Raw genomic sequence first — 12969 nt, forward strand, 5'->3', positions numbered from 1 at the left:
GTCAAGCAATGTCAATACAAGGAACATTTACTGATCTTAAAAGTCTGGCATGGATCAAACAAAACGCAGATTCCAAAATCCATACATTTCTAAAAAGACAGTTCAATAGCTGAAGGTCATTTAAAATAAACTGTTATATTTAAAAATGTTAAAATATTGCAATAGTTGATGTTAATTTCAGAAGTAGATTTAATTGTCAATTATAAAATAATTGGAAACGACCACCCATTTTTCAGAAAAGGCAGATGAATTTACAACAAATTGTCACCAATAGCGTTATTTTCCAGTCATCCACAGTACATCTTTTAACAACATACAAATTAATTAGCTTTTCCCCAACACAGATAGGTGCAAAGTAACACTTTGGCAAGAATAAGAAAATACAAAAGGTAGAATTCTAATTAGAGGGGATGGACAGGGCTTAGAGCAGTATATCCATATACGGTAAAAATCTCCATTATCGAACACCTATGGGGATTGCAGGTACCAGAAATGCAAATTTTCTGGTAGACTGAGGCACATTCTTACAAAGCCTAACTAATACACCTGCATTTAGAATACACCATTTAAGACAAAAGACAGTGCAAAATGTAAAAGAATTTTGGGGGGAAAAAATCAGTATTGTAGTATTTAATTGTATAAAGTTCACTTTAATCAAGTAATTCCCATAATTTACAAAATGTAAATTTGTAAGTCTTGCACTAACCATGTCGTCATCATAATTAACTCCCCTCTCCTGAGTTTACAGATATATATATTCTTCTTCTTTGGCTTGGCTTCGCGGACGAAGATTTAATGAGGGGGTAAAAAGTCCACGTCAGCTGCAGGCTCGTTTGTGGCTGACAAGTCCGATGCGGGACAGGCAGACACGATTGCAGCGGTTGCAGGGGAAAATTGGTTGGTTGGGGTTGGGTGTTGGGTTTTTCCTCCTTTGCCTTTTGTCAGTGAGGTGGGCTCTGCGGTCTTCTTCAAAGGAGGTTGCTGCCCGCCAAACTGTGAGGCGCCAAGATGCACGGTTTGAGGCGTTATCAGCCCACTGGCGGTGGTCAATGTGGCAGGCACCAAGAGATTTCTTTAGGCAGTCCTTGTACCTTTTCTTTGGTGCACCTCTGTCACGGTGGCCAGTGGAGAGCTCGCCATATAACACGATCTTGGGAAGGCGATGGTCCTCCATTCTGGAGACGTGACCCATCCAGCGCAGCTGGATCTTCAGCAGCGTGGACTCGATGCTGTCGACCTCTGCCATCTCGAGTACTTCGACGTTAGGGATGTAAGCGCTCCAATGGATGTTGAGGATGGAGCGGAGACAACGCTGGTGGAAGCGTTCTAGGAGCCGTAGGTGGTGCCGGTAGAGGACCCATGATTCGGAGCCGAACAGGAGTTTGGGTATACTAATATACACAATACTAATAAAGATATAAACTCTTACTAAGCAGAGACAGGGAGACGCTTTAGGAGGGTCAACCTAGTGGCATTGACCGGCTCTTCATCCTGGTGTCCCGGTCAAATCCTTGGCATAGCCTGACTCACTTCCAAATCAGTGTCCCGGTTAGGCGCACCTTCCTTTAAATTCAAACCCGTCACTGGTTTCACAGCATCACACTAAATGCTGTGCTTACCATGCCACCATCATAATTACCCCCCGCCCCACCCCAAGTTTACAGATGAAGCCTCAGTAATAAACTTAATATACTGATCAAGACTCTTACCAAGCAGGGATAAGGAGACACTGTGGGAGAGTCGCCCCAGTGGAATCAGCCGGCTCTTCATCCTGGGCGCTGCCATTTTATTCAAACATTATTTTATTGAAATTTTATTCAAAAAGGTGCTTGTGGGTGGGAACAACCGGGGCGCTCCACTGGCTGAATGTTTTCTCTCATCTTCAAGAGATTGTATGTGGCTTTGCAGAACATTTACAATTTTAAACTTTTATTTAAAACTTTATTTATTCTCTTTAAATTATTTATTTACTTGTTTTTTTTTCCAGGTGTTTTTGAGTTTCCAGTGATTGAGTGTCAGATAATGGGGATTTTACTGTACATCTTAGAAGTTAGCACAGCAGGTTAAGAAAATTATCCTTTTAAAAGTGGTATATGGGAACCTGCGGCCTAAGAGACTTTAGAGCTGAAATGCTTTAAAACATCAGTTTTTAACCACCTACAGGACAACTTCATGTTAGATGCAAAAAAAAAAAATGCATAATGAATAATACCAGCAATAGAAACTGCAATCTGCTACAGAGCAGGAGAAAGAAAATTTCTTTAAATCAATGATCTAGTTAGAGTGATTAAAAACATTTTCATGGGTTAAACATTTCAGAATCTGAAGAAAGTTTAAGATCAAAATTGATAAAAGAATGTTTTCATGTTGGAAATTATCATGATAAAGTCATACTGAAAAGATGGAGAAAGCAGATTCAATGTTGGTACAGGGACTGCATTAAAAGAATTTGGTGACATTGCAACTTTCCTTAATGTGAAATTGTCATATGTGCAGGTGTTAAACACGAATTGAATAAAAAAAGTGTATCAAGAGTGATTTTTATTCTTTGGCTCAATCTTTTGTGTTGAGATTTACGAATTCTACAAGGGTGAATTTCTATAACCCTAAAAACTAACACAGGAGTTACCTGTAGTTATTTTCAAAAGAGAATTAGATGGGATAATGGATAACATCACGCTGATTTTTTTCTTGGTCCAAAGAACATTTTTTTTAAAAAAACAGATAACCTAATATTTAAAAGGCCATTAAGTCAAGGTTTAGTCGTCAACGTTTACAGTCCTTCTAATACATTTCTCCAGTCATTATTGGGTGACTCCAAACTCAAAAGAAAAAAAATGATGCTTTAGGTAGGACCCTTCTTCAGGACTCTAGCAAAAGATCCACAAGACCCTCCTACTCAGTTGCAACAACCCAATTCTAACTTTCATTTATTTTCAATTGTTTCCACTCATTGGTATCATTGGAAATGTAAGCTTCTACAACCAATATTTTAAGGGTTAATTATATTTGTGGCAACTGTGAGGGACAAATTTCCATTAAAATCCGTGCTTTGCTGTTGTTTACTATCAATTTCAATTGTTGAAAGGCCAAAAGGTGGAAAAAAAATCAATTTCACTTTTCCCATGAAGTTTCCTCAGAAAAACAGTATCAGTAAACAAAATTAATTCCCTCAAGTTTTAATATCTACACTGTTGCAGAGAAAATTGCTGATATTAGATCTGCACGTAGATTCACATCAGATGGAGTTTATTTCTTTTAGTTACTTATGTAGTCCAAAACCAGCTGAGAATGGCTGATGTTGGTACAGGTAGTAGCTTTTCTGGCAATTTTACAAAATACGATATTCAGTTAAATTGAAGCATTCTACAAGGTGCTTTTGTAAAATAATATCTGCAATGTGATGCTCACAATTATTTAGATTTCACTGGAAATTAAACTGTTAAAACAGGTTAAATTGTAGGAAAGATTATCAGCAAAAAAAAAGGCAGTTACATGAAAATACAAAATCGTTATTTATCCGAAAAATTTTGGATAAATGAGGATATCCAAAACAAATAAGAAATACTCATTTATCCAAAATTTTTCGGAGCCGAACTGGCCTCACAGGTTGAAAAAAATTCTCCCGATGTGAAATTATAACGACAATTGTCCTCATTTCAGATAACTCCCTTCACTCTCTTTCCATGTCTTTACCTTCCCCTATTGACTTTTCTCTCCAACTTTCCCTCTCAAACTGCATGCCACTGTCGCCAGCCACGTGATCAGAAGAATTCCTTATCCCGGCATCATCAAGGAAAGTGGCCTTTGGGCAGGAGCGGGGAACTTGGTGGGGAGGTGTCAGTGATCAGCGGCGGCCGGCATTTTTTGAGTGAGTATTAAATATTATTTTAATGCTTAGCCTTCCCTTGTTGTTTGTGGTTGTTTAAAAACTGTTACAAGTGATTTGCTGTTGCTACTGAGCTGTTTTTTTTTTAAATGACCAGTTCTCTGAAAAAAAAACGTTTAACCATCAAAGGCCCTGTCCCGACCATTTTGGATACACAGCATTGTACTGTAGGCCATTTCCAAAATCAGCCATATCAGTTCAATAAATGTTTTGCATTTCCATTGATGTGTATGTAATAGGTCATTTTTTTTTTAAATTAGACATACGGCACAGTAACAGGCCATGTCGGCCTATGAGGTGGTGCCACCCAATTAACCTACAACCCCTAGTACATTTTGAGCAGTGGGAGGAAACCAGAGCCCCCAAGGAAAACACGCAGACACGGATATAATGTACAAATTTCTTATAGACAACGTGGGATTCAAAACCTGGTCCTGATCGCTGGTGCTGTAAAGGTGTTGTGCTAACTGCTACAGCAACCATGCCACCCTAAAATATGGTTAATCCAACAAAAGAATTAAGAGTTCTACCTCACCAAATTTGCTAGGAAACAGAAAGTTAATGCAAGGCTGGTTAATTTATTGGAAGTAAATAAGACAAATATTTGGCAAATATAGTCTCATTGTTTAAAAAAGGTAATAGGGAGAATCCTAGGAATTGGAGACCAGTGAGTCTTACATCAGTAGTGAGCAAACTATTGGGAAGGTTCTAGAGGATAGGATTTATGAACATTTAGAGAAGTACAGTCTACTCAAGGATAGTCAGCATGGCTTTGTGAGGGGAATGTTGTGCCGAGTTTTTTTTGAGGAGGTAACCAAAGAAATTGATGAGGATAGGGCAGTAGATGTGGTCTACATGGATTTTAGTAAGGCATTTGACAAGGTCCCCCATGAGAGGCTTATTCAGAAGGTTATGAGGCATGGGATCCACTGAACTTTGGCTGTGTGAATTAAAAAGTAGCTTTCATGTTGAAGGCAGAGAGTAATAGTGGTTGTAAAGTATTCTGTCTGGAGGTCACGGACTAATGGAGTTCCGCAAGGATCTGTTCTTGGACCCTTGCTCTGTGATTTTTATAAATGACCTAGATGAAGAAGTGGAAAGATGAGTTAGTAAGTTTGGGGATGATATGAAGGTTGGAGGAGTTGTGGATGGTTCTGAAGACTGTCGAAGGTTACAAAAGAAAAGTGGCTGATGGGAGTTCAATCTGTATAAATGTGAGGTAATGCATTTTGGAAGGTCAAACCAGAAGGCATTAACATGGTTACTGGTCAGATACCTAACAGTATAGAGGAATAGAGAAACCTTTGGGTCCAAATTATACATCTCTGAAAGTTGCAGCACAGGTTGATAGGATAGTTAAGAACGCCTATGGGAGGCTGAGCTTCATAATAGGAGATGGATTCAAGAGTCGAGAGGTCACGTTGCAACTCTCTGTTAGTTCTGGTCACCTCATTATAGAAAGGATGTGGAAGCTATGGAGACGGTGCAGAGGAAATTTACCAGGATGTTGCTTGGATTGGAAAATGTCTTAGGAGGCAAGATTAGGAGAGCTGGGACTTTTTTCTTTGGAGCGAAGGATGAGAGGAGACTTAATAGCAGTCTATGAGGGGCACGGATAAGGTGGACAGCCACCACCTTTTTCCCCAGAGCAGAAAGAGCAAACACCAGAGGACACGTGTACAAAGCGAAGAGAGGAAAGTTTACAAGATACATCAGGGGCTTTTTTTAAATGCATTGCCAGGGATGGCGGTGGAAGCTGAAACATTAAGGCCATAAAAGAGATTCTTGGAAAGGTACATGGAGAAAAGAAAAACAGAGGGTTTCGAGGTAAGAAGGGTTTAGAGGTAAGAAGGGTTTAGTTTTTTTTGGTGGGAATTTGTAGCTCGGCATAACATCGTGGGCTAAAGGACCTGTACTGTACGGTAGTGTTCTATGTTCTGATAGATCAATCAGAGCACGAACAATTTCCAAATATACCTGACAAAAGGAAAGGGTCAGTGAATAATGGCTCTTTAACCTCAAGAGAAAAAGCTTGAAAAGAGTAAATATACAAAGAGATTTTGACAACCAAATCTGATTAGCCAGAGGTGTGCTTTTTTTGAAAAAAAAACAAGTGAAAACAGTGACAAAATTTGCAAACTATGTTCCTTTCTGCCTTTTACTGGTGCTCCTCACCAGTTCAGAACAAAACTAATCTAAAGATTAACGTTCATTAATGTAAGCAATGTCACAAGTTCACACAAAGACGAGTAACTTCAAAGATGATGCTAAGATCTTAAAGCATTTCATATTTCAAACATGCATACTTTTTAAAAGGTTTGAACCTTCAAACAAGTTAGTTTACTCAAGTAACCATCTTGCATAAACCATTCAAGTTGAGCAATATTAAAATAGCATTTATTTTTTTTTAAATCAAAAATGCAAACAGCCAATTCAAACTAAACTGGTGAACTTAAAAAGGAGTATTACATGTCTTTTCTATGCTACTGAGTTCAGATTTCAACCTATGACTTTGCCTCCCCAGACAAAATTGCGAAGTATCTGACTGCTCACCATATTTATGAAAATTTGAGTTATGCAATACAGATATTTGTTTAAAAAGTGGTTCATAGCCTTCACAATATTCTATTGCTTCCTTTTATCATTTCCAAAGATACAATGGTTTCCATCAACATCCCTCCTACCTACCACCATTAAGCCATTCACCCATCTGAAAAAAAATGAAACATCTCTATTATTCTAAAGTAGTTTCTCAGCTGTATAGGAAGTGAACAAATTCACATCTGTACAATAAGAAACAACTAGAGGCCAGTTTTCAAATTCTTTAAAAAGATTGCGACAAGAGATAGTTGTAAAAGCTGAATGTCGCTACAATTATCGGTAAAGGCTTTTGGCAGACAAGTGTTAAGTTTTACAGACATTACAGAAGTGTTGAAATATTTGTACCATCAATGCTGCTACTGTAATGCTTTGAATACTTACCTGCCAAATGTACAAAGCAGCAAACAACACTGCACTGTAGGATCCACAGCATACAAAGACAAACTCAAATCTTCCCTCCTTGGCATCCACAATTTCTGCAAATATAGGTGCTAATTTATCATCAACAGAAACTAGTAAATATATGGAAACGTTATCACAGTACATCATTCGTGCAACTTCTTTGCAGTAATCTTTTTTTTAAATTTAGACATATAGCACAGTAACAGGACCTTTCAGCCCATGAGCTTGTGACGCCCAATTTCACCTAATTGACCTACAACCCTGGTACATTTAGAAGGGTGGGAGGAAACCACCTCGCAGACAAAGGGAGAACGTACCATCCCCTTACTGAGTGCACGAGATTCAAACCCCGGTTGCATCGGTTGCCGCTGTCATAGCGGAGTGCTAACAGCATTTCTCTGTACATCTTGATTTTGACATCTATTTAAATATCACACCCAAAAATTAAGTTCCAAATTTATGTACTGTCACTTCCCTTTGTCATCTGAGATATTCCCCACTTGGGCATTCTACTTTTCAATAGCTGCTGTGGACTATCTTTTTATCTTCATTTATTTACCTACTGGTTCTCTTGAATTAACAAATGTAGTCGTGCATGATTTCAGAGAAGGGATTTAATTTGCCCCTTGAGTTCATCACAAGAACTTCAACTTTTGCTACATGCTACTATCATGGAACAAAAAGCTAATGTCCAAGCAGATATCCCAGGAAATTATGGTCAAGTCCAGTCCAATGCAAAGTGTGCTCATTAAAGAGATATTCTTCCATCTTTTTCAAAAAACTTATACAATGAAAATGTTCAAGTATCTTAAGGCTGCAAACAGGTTTCAAAAATGGTCACATACTAAAAGCGCAGCCTGTGCAAAGAAGTTTGAAAATGCCTGCTAGCATCAACCCTGGCCACAGAAGACAACATTGACTACACATAGATAATACTTCCTTTTAGAAAGCATTTTGCATTAATCAAAGAATCTAGAGTGCACTATCTTTCACCTCAACTAATAGATGATGTGCCTCAATACAACAAAGGAACAAATCTGGTCACAACCTCTTCACGCTGTTATCATCAGGCAGAAGCACCAAAACCTGAAATTTGGTACCTCTATGTTGAAAACAATTTTTAAATCCAATGGCTATCAAGTTTTTGAACTTCACTAACCTACCCTAACCATAAACTAGTCCACTAGCCTAGAACTACTAAAGATCTGTACACTATTGAAACATTCTTTCTTGTAGTAAATGAAACTGAATATTTATTGTTTTACATTTATTATTTCCTATCTGTTTTGGAAATATTGTGCTAATTTAATGTATACTTTAGTAATCAGTGCATCTTACATACCTGTTTGGCTGCAACCTGTTTTGATGTATCTGCACATTGTGCTTATGTACACGACAGCAAACTCATTACTCAGAATGAGAAAAAGGAAATCTCTATCTGGAAAAGCATTCCCTAATTTTTAAAAATGAACTATTTAACAAGTCCACACTCCACCTAAAAAAAATTACTTGTAGTGCAACAAAAGTTTTAGATATTTATTCCAGATACCTGGATTAGTTATCAAAAACTTGTTTGAATCCAACAGAATATCCAACCACAAGAAAAGTGCAGAATACTTCATTAGCTAAAAACCATCAGGCCATCTTACCTTAAGCTTTATTGCTATTGCCTTTTGGATAGCTACTGCTGAAAAAGGAGTACGCTGCACAAATATGAATTGTTAAAATTTGCATTGCAGTGAGAATTCTTGGAAGTGGTATAAAAGAAAGCCAAGTTTAAGTTCCTCTTTATATCAATTTGAAACCAAGAGTACCTCTTTCTGATACCACAAGCATCACAAAAATCACATCAGCAGTTTTACGTTCAAGCACAGTCCTCGCCCTTTTTACATTTTCATTGTAATGTAACCCAATACCATAATCACAACAAGTACATGTTGTTTAAAATGAACCTTGTAACACACCTCTTAAAACTGCACAGACATGCAAAGACAATTTGGAGGTCCAAATTTATTGAATTAGATTCAGATTATTTCCACGTTGACCAGTTTATTTTAACTATAACCCTTACTCAACAATCATTAATAGTGAACATTAAGAAATCTACAATAGTCTGAAAATAAAATTCATTCTAATGCTTTAGAAAAACAACTGTATTGTAACTTTACTGCAGATCACAGCTGCCTTGTATTCTGCTCATTTTATTCAGAAAATAAATTCACGCATAAAAACCAAACGATTTGAAATAGATTTATACTTTTCTAACCACACTAATTTATCAAAGGAGGAAATATGAGTGACAACTGTGACTCAGTTGGTAACACTCCTGCCTGAATCAGAATTTCCAGATGCGAGTCCCACTCCAGAGACTCCAGTACAAAAACTAGGATAACGCTACAGTGCAATACAGAAGGGATGCTGCATTTCTCTCCTGGGTGCAATGTCAAAATGAAAACTCATCTGCATTCTTGTGTATTTTTTTTTAAAGTCACGCCATTGCTTCAAATAACACAGGAGGCATCCTTAACAACCAACCCACTATCCTTCACTTAAAAGAGGAAAGTAGGTTACCAAATCATTATCAAATGGTTTTGCCAGATCTGCTGCTCGCAAATTGATTGCCACCGTGATTCTATTCCCCCCCCCCCCCACCCCCCGTGCAACATTTTGCAATGTCCGCAAATGCACACGAAGGCGACATGAACGCCTTCTTTTTAAAGATCGTGAACTTTGACCTAGGCAGATCCTAATTTTAAGCATCTATCAAAAGCTGAGGCCTCGAGTTCGGCAAACGCTCGGAGTGACCCCAAAGGCTTCCAGTGACATTCCATGGTTGAGTCTTCCCAACATCTGTTTTTATTTTGCGTTTGGTTAAGAGCGAAACGAAGCTATGAGGGGGGGGGGGGGGGGATTCAGCCCGTGCCCGTGGAATGCCTAGGGGAGAGAGGTTACTCCCGGAGTAAAGAGAGGGGAGTGGTGGTGGTGGTGGCGCCTCACTCCCTCCCCCACACGCCGAGCACCCAGCTCCGCACGACCACCACAGACGGAGGGAGGGTGCCACCGAGCCCGTCGCCAGGCTGCTTCCCCTCCCGCGACCCCCATTCACCATCCCCTCCCGGGGCCCGGCTCCCACACTCACCAACTGTCTCCCCTCCGCCATGCGAAGAGATTCCACGGCGATCGCCGAGTTGGCCTCGCCTCCACTCCGCCTCACCCTCTCTGGCCCCACCCACCGCACCTCCTGCTGACGCAGAAGAGTTCCATCACGTCACCGCTTTCTGCGCTTGTCCGAGCGTGACGCGGCCGCGCACTGCGTGCCGAGAGCGCGCGCCGCACCCTCGCCTGGCGCGAGGCGGGGGAGGCTGGTGGAGGTCGCCCCTCTCGCCTTCAAAATTAAAAACCGATGATTCAGAAACTTCCCGGGTGATGTGTCCACTCATGTGTGAAGAAGCAGCAAAAACTATGAAAAGAGGGAACAAGAGCGACAGATGACAACTTTTTAAATGGCGTTAGCCTCCATTTGGGAAAGATAATGATCTCCTTATGGTACCTGTCACATCCCTTTTAAGATGTCCTCAACCACTTAACAGAGGTAAAACTGTCACGTCATACTACATTTAGAATGTAACATACATGAAATTCATTAACTACCATAAGGAAGACTAGAGAGTTGCCACTTTGTCCAGTGCCCCTCACAGAAATGAGGCCCAATCAGGGGTGTCCTGTGATGTGCTGGGGTTAGGAATAGATCCTAACTCCTGGGAAATCTTTTCAAAAAAAGTTTAGTTTTAATCGATTAAAACTTGCTTAAAATTCAACTAAACAGTACACTATGCCTCCTAAAAAAAAAATGATAAAGTGCTGCTGCAGCTATGGGAACCTGACAAGAAGGGAAAACAAAATGATACAAGGCTTACTGGATCTTAGAATCAGGGAGGTAGCGTTCATGCAACTCCCCGGGTGAGTGATCCTCCCGAGGGTACTTCATTTGACATGCCTCAACGGTCGAGAGATGGCATCAAGGAAGACGAGCCCAGAAGTGATGTGGCATGCGTGCCCAATCAACTGAGACCTTCAAAGTCAGCGTCTGAACAAGATTCGGGCTCCCAGGCAGTGAAGAGGAGGAAGACTCGGAAGAAGTAGAAGTAAAGAGAAAACAAAGTAGTAGAATTGCTATAGCTGAAGCTAAGAAAAGAGATGACCATTAATGAGCTCTGGTTGAATGTGAAGAGGGAAATAAGTAGTGTTGGGAGCTGTCAACAAGATGGAGAAAAAATTAAATCAATTAGAAAACTCAGTGAAGAGACTACAAGAAGATGTTCAGCATATTGAAGATAAGAGTTACTATTGTAGAAGATACTACTACTGCTTTGACTGGAAAACAAAAAGCTGCAGCAAAAAGTGGATGTATTAGAAAACTTTTGTAGGAGAAATAATATTCAGATTGGTGGTCTTAAAAGTGTAGAAAAACAAGATATGTCAGCTTTTATTTTGGAATGGCTCTTTGAAATGTTGGGAGCTGAAAATTTGATCGTCCTTTAGAGATTGAAAGAGCACATTGAGCTCTTAGACCTAAGCCACTTCCAAATCAAAGTCCACGTTCAATACTGGTTAAATTTCTTCGTTTTCAAGACAAAGAGAAGATTCTGTCATTAGTAGCAGCAAAGACGAGATCGGCAGGAGCTCCGCTTGAGTATGAAGGTGCAAGAATCATATTTTACCCTGATATAAGTGCTCATCTACTCAAAAGAAGAAAAGAATTTTATCTGGACAAGAAAGTTTTATGGGAGAAAGGATGTAGATTCGTCTTGCGTCACCCATCAACATTGAAGATCTTTGACCAGGTGAAGGAAATATTTTTTTAATGAATGTGATGGAAGCAGAAGAATATGCTCAGAGTTTGCTAATTGTTCAGAGGGAGTGAAGAATATGAGGACTTTTCCTGCCTTGGTTGTCTTCTGATAAACATATCTTTGTACAGCGAGAAGTAAATTAAAATGCATTATACTGTATTTTTTCTCTATATTTCTAGATAAATGTATTATCAATGTGATATATGTTATTTTTTCCTTTAATTATAGTTTGAAGTATGATTTGAAGGTTTAATGTAATAGTACCAGGAGGATTGGGGAGAGTAGTGGGTTCTGACCTCTAGTGTGTCATGTAATAGTTATGACTCTGGTCATGGCCCATAAAATAGAGGATAAAGGTGTTGGATTGCCTTTTCTCAACACCTATTGGGAGGGATTTTTTATACTTTTTTTATAATTGTATTTATTTTTACATATATATTTTGAAGTTTTTTTCTTCATTTGCATCTGGATTTCTAGAGAAGAGGTATGCTGGTTTTGTAATATGTTTAAAATTGTAAATTATAATGCTAATGGTTTAAATGGATATGTGAAGTGGAAAAGAGTTTTGACATATTAAAAAAATAGACTCATCTAACAGAGAAAGAACATTTGAAGTTAAAAAGAGATTGGGTTGGATATATAGTAGCTTATTCTTTTAATTCTAAAGCAAGAGGAGTAGCTATTTGGTTAAAAAGAATATACCAATTAAAATACAGAATGTAGTGGTAGACCCAGCGATATATAAATGTTCAATGTCAAATATTCTCAGAATTATAGACATTTCTTAATCTCTATGCACCAAATGTAGATGATAAGAGATTTATTCAGGAGACCTTCTTGAATTTAGCAGAAGCACATGATAACATTTTGATAGGAGGAGATTTCAATTTCATTTTAGACCTAATTTTAGATAAAAGTCCAAGGGGAGTGATGAGAACAAAAGCAGAAAAAGCGACTTTGGATTTGTTGAAATATTTTAATTTGATAGATGCTTGGAGAAGAATTCATCCATTATTGAATGTTGAGTACAAAACGAGAATATTGTCATATTATTAACCTGTGCTAATGACAATCAATAATAGATAAACAAAAATCAGTATATAGATGGAGATTAAATTCAACACTATTAAAAAGGAAAGATTTTTGTGTTCTGTGATGCAAACTTAAACAGTCAAGAACAAATTTGTAATCTGGGATGCATTAAAAGCATATTTGAGAGTTCAA

General features: G+C 38.6%; 1 protein-coding gene across 4 annotated transcripts in view; it reads right to left on the bottom strand.

Moving 5' to 3' along the window:
- The window catches only part of rnf19a (ring finger protein 19A, RBR E3 ubiquitin protein ligase), an 81811-nt gene extending 71682 nt beyond the window's left edge, over positions 1-10129 (bottom strand). For 2 of the 4 annotated variants that reach the window (XM_069920433.1, XM_069920427.1), the window contains exon 1: positions 10032-10129. The gene's annotated coding sequence lies outside the window, so the exon portion shown is untranslated. Of the gene's footprint in view, positions 1-6871; positions 6967-10031 lie in introns of all 4 variants that reach the window. The other 2 variants (XM_069920431.1, XM_069920428.1) reach the window with 2 other exon arrangements.
- Between the last annotated feature and the right edge of the window lie 2840 nt (positions 10130-12969).

Source organism: Narcine bancroftii, chromosome 2 (genome assembly GCF_036971445.1).
Source record: "Narcine bancroftii isolate sNarBan1 chromosome 2, sNarBan1.hap1, whole genome shotgun sequence".
NCBI classification, from domain to species: domain Eukaryota; kingdom Metazoa; phylum Chordata; class Chondrichthyes; order Torpediniformes; family Narcinidae; genus Narcine; species Narcine bancroftii.